This window comes from Malurus melanocephalus, unplaced genomic scaffold (assembly GCF_030028575.1).
Source record: "Malurus melanocephalus ecotype Western Australia unplaced genomic scaffold, MMel_1.1 scaffold_224, whole genome shotgun sequence".
Classification (NCBI taxonomy): Eukaryota; Metazoa; Chordata; class Aves; order Passeriformes; family Maluridae; genus Malurus; species Malurus melanocephalus.
In genome coordinates, this window is record NW_026623456.1 from 23,041 (window position 1) to 31,035 (window position 7,995).

Here is a 7,995-nt window from a genome sequence, read left to right on the forward strand (position 1 = left end):
CCCTGCTTGATCTCAGCACACATTCCACAGCCATGGATAACCGGGAGATGGCTTCCATGGGTAAATCTACACCTTACTCACCAGCCCATCTGGAGGCTGCATCTCTTCCCTGGTGACCTGAGGTGTCCTGGGCCCACTGAGCCAGAAATGACTCATCCTTGTGGGGCCAGTGCAGACCCACCTGAGACACTTTAACCCTGGCAGCCCCATCCCTCTGTCCGTTGTTGCAATGCCCTTCAGTGCCCGACCCTAGGGCCTGTGAACATCCACAGGAGGGATTTTCACAGCCACCTTCTCTATCCAGGCAGGGATGTCTTGCCCCCGTCCAGCTGCCCTGAAGTGTTTCCCTCTGTGCTGCCAATTGTCCTTTTTCTATGGTTCCAGTCACCCTACGGAGCATTTCCCACTATGCCCCAGTCAGTGCAGAGGGGCAGCGCTGTCCCTTTCTCTCACTCAGAGCTCCACGTGATGTAGGGACATTAGAAGTTACAGGGTAACTTGTTAGAAACTGCTTGCTAGACAGTGTAAATTGCTTACTCAACATTGATTGTGTTTGTCAAAGCAGAATGAGAAGTAAAAGATTATTGACAAAAGCAGGGACTGTGACCCAGCCTGTATTTGTGGAACCGCTGCTCTGGTCAAAACCAGAGTTGTTTGGACTTGGGCCAGGCACCCAGAGAGCATGCGCAAGAGAGAAAGGTGAAAAGTTCAAGACAAGAGGATGAGTATTTTACTTCCTCCCGAGACCCCTGGAGCCCACTACCAAATAACACTGCACAGGCATGACCACATGGAAATGACTTTTAAACTCATTATAATACAAAGCGGGGATAGGTCATGAATATGTATAGGCGAATTGCGAAACTCAGTGAATGTGTAACATGTAACCTGATATATACCAAGCAATACCCGTGCCGGGGTGTGGACGGCTTTGAGGAGTACCTCCCGCTCACCCAGTGCTGCAATAAACATACCTACTTCACAACTTAAAATTATATAAATTGCGGAGTCTTGCTCAGATAATTTTTGGATCACATGCATGGTTCCAGCATTGCAGTGACTGTGGGAAAGGGGCACCCCACAATGGGACATTTCTTGGTCAATATAGACACAAAGAGTGGCAAGCTGTCTGTGACTCGGGTTTGGTCCTGCACCCATTGATGTGGTTTGCAGGGAGCTGCAGCATGGCATGGCCCTGGCTCTGCCTGGGAGCGCTGGCTTAGGAGAAGGTGCTGGTGCCAGCTGGCCCAGGGAGCTGCAGTGGATGGGGAACAAATCCCTGCTGGCTTCCTGCCCCAGGGTGACACTGCAGAGCCTCATGGGACTAGGCAGSCATTGTGACACTGTGGGGCCCCAYGGAACTGGTACCGAAATCGACCAGACAAAAACTTTCTAACAYAGTTTGAGTATTAGAGAGCAGCCATTTTTTATTGTAGTACTAGTTACTCAGGGGACACTTCCTCTAATCGAGTGCCCCAAGCATTGGGTGAACAGAGTTTTTATCACACACACAGACTGCATATTCATGAGCTATCCCCGCAGTGGGCGCCGGCCTGGCCGGGGCTCCCGGGCAGGAGCAGCAGCAGCGCCGCCCCTCCCCACCTTCTCCTGCCTTGGCTGCTCCTGTCCCCCAAAGCCTCAGCAAAGGGGCACTGCCGGGCATGTTCCCGGCTGCCATCAGCTCCTGCTGGGGCCCATCCTGTCTGCTCCAGCTGCTGCCACACAGGAATCGCTGCCGAGGCACAGATGGACACGCAGAGCGGCCGTGGCAATGGCCAGTGAGTGTACAGCTGTGCGGGGGTTGTGTTTGGGATTCTTGCAGCCCCTGTGCCAACAGTGCCTGCCCTGCTGGGTCTGTGCCATGCACGGGGCCATTGTCTGAGCCCCGCAACCCCCAGCTGCATTCCCGCAGTGCTCTGGGCTGCAGCTCAAAGCACAGCTGCAGGGGCTCCTGAGTTCCAGCTCTCAGGCTGCAGCACCAGGCTGGGATGTTCCTCAGGAACATTTCTGTGTTCTTGGAGCCACCACATTTGCTATGAAGTATGACTTAGAAAGCAGAGAATAAAATTGGTTGGACAATGCTGGGTTGGAGTTGCTGCTTCACCTTTCTGTTCCTTGATTTTGGGCAAACAGTTGCATTTGTGGCTGGAGGACGAGGTGTGATTAACAGGGTTCTGGAGGGTGTTTTTTTAAGGAATGCGTGCTGGAAACTGTTTCCTAACCTGGAAAATGGGGTCACCCACAGAAATTTTAAAGTTTCAAAATTATGCCATTACTAAGTAGTGGAAGACCCAAAGAAGTTCCATTTTTGCCATCTAATAAAGCATTTCTTGAGGATTGTCCTGATCTTAGTGTGGCACACACAGAGGATTTGCCTTAGGACAGCACACAGATGGGTCTGGCTAATCTTGGCCTCTTGTGGCTGCCCCTCATGTGCCCCTGCTACACTGGGGCTGGGTGGTTTCCTTCCTGTGGAGACCATTGTGACACTAAAGGGCCTCGTGGGACGAAGGAGAACATTGTGACAGTGTTGGGCCTCATTGAAACCAAGGGGATCATGTGACACTGCAGGGCCTTGTGGGACCAAGGGGTTATTGTGGCTCTGTGGGGCCACGTGGTCCCAAGGGGCTGGTGTGAAGCAGCAGGACTTTTTGGAGCCAAGGGGCCATTGCTGCATTACAGGGCCTCATGGAAGCAAAGGGCCACTGTGATCCTGAGGGGCACCATGGATCTATGGACATCATTGTGACATTGCAAGGGCCCATGGAATSATGGAGAATATTGTGACACTGGGAGACCCCATAGAACCAAAGGGCCATTGTGATCCTGCAGAGCCTCATGGAATGAAGGGAACRTGGAACAGATCTGGCTGGCTTGGCTTCTTGGGGGCTGCCTGACAGGTCCAACTGACATTCAATGCTGAGGGCTGCTTCTCATCTGCCCCTGCAACAATGGAGCTCCATGCTTTGCTTCCTTTGGAAATGAATTGTCCTTCTCCTCTAGGTGTCCATGGCTGAAATTGGTACTCCCCCTAACAAATTACATAAATGCAATTCCATAAATTCCATATAAAAGCTGCCAGCTCTGACTGCCTTAGCCTCTGGCGGTCACTTCTCATCTGCCCCTGAAATACTGGGGGTCTGTGCATTCTTTCCTATGGAAAAGAACTGGCATTATTATTCAGGGGTCATGACCAAAATTTGGCATTCCAAATTCCATATTTCCCAGGATTGGTCCCAGGTGCCAGGACAGACGGGTCTGCTGGCTTGGCCTCCAGAGGGCTGTCTCTCATCTACCACCAAACATGGGCTCTGTGTTTTTCTTCCAGGGGAAAAAAAAAGTCCTTCTTTTCGAGGTATCCATGGCCAAAATTGGAATTTGGCCTCCAAAATTACATCTGTTTAAGGATTGCTCCCAGGATAGACAGGTCTGGCTGGCCTTGGTCTCTGGTGATTTTCTCAGACTATGAACAGAATGTGTTCATTTGCAAACAGCTTGGAGAGGGCCCAGAGGTCTCTGAAGGTTGGTCTTGGAGACCTCAAGCACACAAGCACTATACAGGGGCAAAAGAGCTCTGTGCTCAGTGAGGTGGAGACTGAAGACTGTGGAGGAGAGGCCTGGGACTGCTTGAAGGGAGGTTTCAGAGATTGTGGATCCTTTGGACACAGTACAAAACAGCTGGAGGAAGAAAGAATTAATGCAGAAAGAAAAAGTGTAGCTGAGCAATGAGGGAGGGACAGGATCCGCCTTGCCAGGGGCTGGGGCTCAGGGCTGGGCCCTCTGGACTCATGAAACACATCCAGGTTTGCCCAGCACCAGAGACACCTTTCCCTTGTTCGTCCCGACCTGTCATCACTGCCCCCAGCGTTCTGCTCCAACTGGAACCTGTGGACACCTTCTCCGTCATGTCCCTCTGTGGGACCCATTAAAATTTCAAGAATCTTTGAAGTTTGAATCTGATTTTGTCTTCTTGAGAAGTTTTTTGAATGCTCTCTCAGGGACTGAGTCTGATGTAAACAATACCAAAGCCCTGAGAGGCTCATCAAAGCCCTGGTGCTGTTGCTGCTGAGCTGGGCTGGGCTCCTGGCACAGAGGGAGCTCCTGGCAACCAAGAAGAGCTTCAAAAAGACATTTCTGCTGATGAGCAGCTCCTCTCCCAGTTCATCAGGGCTGAGGGCACTGCCTGCAGGTACCTCGGAGGAGTGAAGCAGAGAAGGTTGAAGCAGCTGGAAGGACAATTCTGAGCTTATTCATGGAGAAAACTTCACAACTTTTGGCACAGTGAGTCTCTGGCTGCAGAGATCTTCTCGAGCTGACCTCTGACACGACTAACAGGACTGTGAGGACAGCTCTGCTGATGTTTGTGGTTTGTGGAAGGATGTGCTACAGAGCAGGGCTGCTCTGGGCACTGTCAGAGGGACAGGGCAGGATGGCTCCTGCTGCCAGGGACAACTGCAGGCTCTGAAGGTGGGGGTGCAGCCAGGGCTGCCCAGGGCTGTCCTGCAGAGCAGCTHCTGCAGCCCTGAGGGCTCTTTGCCAGCCCAGGGGATCTGCCACCTGCCAGGGGCAGCTCCCAGCCTTCCTGGGAGCTCCCCATGGTGCTATGGGGAGAAGTTGGAGGGGGAAGGAGTGACCTCCATCAGGGCAGATTCCTCCTGCAGTGGTGATGGTGCTGCATGGCCAGGGCTGCTCTCAGCTTTCTCACCAAGGAAAGGCAAAGGGGCTCTCAGGTTTGGATCTGTCCCTGAGACTCCTGCACTGTCACCCTGGGGATCAGCAGATCTGCCTCCAATCTCCCTCAGAAAGCGCCTCCTCAGCCTCCTCTCCCTACAGACAGCACCAGCAGCACCTTGGCTTGCAGCATTTCTGTTTGTCTGCTCCACCCTTAAGCAGCTGGTGCCAGGGAGATGCCCCTTTGTAGTGCCCTGTGGTGGGAGGGGTCTGCAGGGCAGAGCTGAGCCCCCAGGGCTGGGCTGGGCTCTGGSAGCACTGGCAGGGACAAGCCTTGGATACAGAGAAACAGCTCCCAAAGGGCGCAACTCAGGCAGCAAAGAGACAGAGCGACCCTGGATATCCCTCTTTGTGCAGCTGCACAGGGAAAGAGAGAAGAGTTTAGAGAAATTTGCTTTGAAATTGGAGCCTTCAAAAAGTCCATTTCATTTTTCAAGCACGTTTTAAGTGCGATCGAGGTGTAATGAGCAAAGGGCGCCTGTGTGGGGACGAGCAGGTCTGGCTGCAGTGGGGCACAGGGAGGGAGCCCTGTTTTCCCTCTGGGCTCCCCAGGGTTCAGGCTGAGAGCAATGTTGAGGGATAGGATTTCTGTCACTTCAAAGAAAGGGGAAGTAACTCAACAGCACAAACCCAAACTCAAAAAAAAAAAAAGTTTAGCAAAATTGTCCCAAAGGAGGAGAAGCAATTTTGAGGGGATTCCTAAGAAAATAGCATAAGATTGACTCAAGGGAATCTGTCTCAGCTTGTCAATGCCTTCTTTCAACAATCCACGATGCCCAGAGTGAAGAAATGTCTAACAGCAACTCCATCAGCCACTTCCTCCTGCTGGCATTGGCAGACACGTGGCAGCTGCAGCTCCTGCACTTCTGCCTCTTGCTGGGCATCTCCCTGGCTGCCCTCCTGGCCAACGGCCTCATCATCAGCGCCGTAGCCTGCGGCCACCACCTGCTCAGCCCCATGTTCTTCTTCCTGCTCAACCTGGCCCCCACTGACCTGGGCTCCATCTGCATGACTGTCCCCAAAGCCATGCACAATTCCCTCTGGGACAGCAGGCACATCTCCTATGATGAATTTGCTGCACAGGTCTTTTTCTTTCTGTTCTTTATGTCAGCAGAGTATTTCTTCCTCACCGTCATGTGCTAAGACCGCTACGTGTCCATGTTCAAACCCCTGCACTACGGGACCCTCCTGGGCAGCACAGCTTGTGCCCACATGGCAGCAGCTGCCTGGGCCAGTGCATTTCTCTATGCTGTCATGCACACGGCCAATACATTTTCCCTGCCCCTGTGCAAGGGCAATGCCCTGGGCTAGTTCTTCTCTGAAATCCCACACATCCTCAAGCTCTTGTGTTCCAAATCGTACCTCAGGGAACTTGGGCTCATTGTAGTTAGTGCTTTTCTGTTATTTGGCTGTTTTGTRTTCATTGTTTTCTCCTATGTGCATAGCTTCAGGGCTGTGCTCAGGATCCCCTCTGTGCAGAGATGGCACAAAGCTGTCTCACCTGACTGTGGTCTCCCTGTTTATCAGCACTTCATTTTTTACTTACCTGAAACCACTTTCTATGTCTTCCCCATCCCTGGATTTGGTGCTGTCAGTTCTGTACTCGGTGGTGCCTCCAGCCCTGAAACCCCTCATCTACAGCCTGAGGAGTCAGGAGCTCAAGGATGCCCTGAGGAAAATGATGACTGGACGATGCTTTTCAGAGTCCAGAGTGTGCCTACTCACTTCTGTGAGTGGCTTCCAGTGCATGTCATGACAGGCCAAGCCTGTCCTTACTGAAATTTGTTTTCTTTATTTTGGGGATCATTGACGAATGAGCTGTATTTTTTTGTTCCCTGTTGCAGTTAAGAAAGAGCCTGTCATGATTGACAGGACCCTGCCTTGTGTGTCAGGCTGTGATTGGGTTAAGCAGAGCCCATGGACACTATCCAACCCAAGAGATGTGATTGGATGAGAAGCCTCATGGGTGGTGGCCCCATGGAGCCAACAGCCAGTATGTGTTTAGCCCGGAAGTTTATGGTATAAAGGAATACAGCTTTTGAAAATAAATGGAAAAGTAGGATTTCTTTGAACCATCAGATGAGTCCGTGTCCTTTGTCCCACCATTGTCACAAATGGCTGTCCATATTGGGCATATCAGGCACGAAGGTAAAAGGACACCCAGTCACAAGTGGTGCCCCATGTGAGGACATTTCAGGAAGAATGCTCCAGTGACAACCCCCACTGAACCAGGATGAATAGAAGCTCGGATAAGGCTCAGAATCGTGTGCACATCGCCCCTAAGATAAGCAGTGGGGAGGAAGAAATGGGAGGAAATATGTCTCTTGGGCACAGAGGAGGAGCCAAGACTTAATAAGTTCTTGGGTTCTCTCCCGCATTGGCAGAAGCAGAGACATTTCTGATATTAAATTATGTGCCTGGTGGCTAGGTGTCCAACACATGTAATAGACTCCTCACCTAAGGACAAGTTTTGTGGTTAAAAACTGAACAAGACAGGAAAGCAGCCAGGCATGGGACAAAGACAGTTTTATTCTTTTGGCAAAGATCATGGCTGCCATTCTTTCGTGTGTCTTGTCACGTGGGAAGCCAAGTGACTTCTGGGGAGACTAGGGCAGGAACCCACCACCTTGTGGCTTCAGGAGCCAGTGCGCCGGAACCCAGAAACCCCACACACTCACACGGCAGTGACAGAAAATGACCAAGACTTTTAATTTCCAAGCAAGTGGCATAGCTTGTAAGTTGATACCTATGGTTTGAGTCAAAGTGACAAGGTGCTTATGAGGCCTATTGATTGAAAACTTTTTATAACCGTTTTTTTATATATTATCAATGTAGAATGTAATTTCTTTTAACATATTATTAATATATAATGTAATAGCTTTCAATATATTATCAATAATAGCCTTTTCATATATTGTTTTAAGTTTTTATATAGGGTATTAGCAATGTATAGTGCACCAGCTGGATGTAATCCAGCCAGCTGGATTAGTACGTGAACATGTAAAATCACCAAGGAGCATAAATCAGAAAAAGTTCTGAAGAAGTAGAAAGGTAGATGCTATAATAAGGAATAGTAGAGAGCACTAATGAGAACTTKGCAGAGGTACAAGACAGTCAGCTGAAAAATGAAGACCTGGAGGACTAGAAAAAACCATGAACATCACAACTGTGTATGCCCTGAAGACAAAGGTGAAAAATCCACCATGATGAAGAGAATGGTATCTCATTAGTGGAACACCCCCACGAACACCAAATTAAGGATGA

At 50.5% G+C, this 7,995-nt stretch overlaps 1 pseudogene; it reads left to right on the forward strand.

Moving 5' to 3' along the window:
• Window positions 1-5,520: 5,520 nt before the first annotated feature.
• LOC130578382 (olfactory receptor 14C36-like) lies at window positions 5,521-6,487 on the forward strand (annotated as a pseudogene).
• Window positions 6,488-7,995: the final 1,508 nt, after the last annotated feature.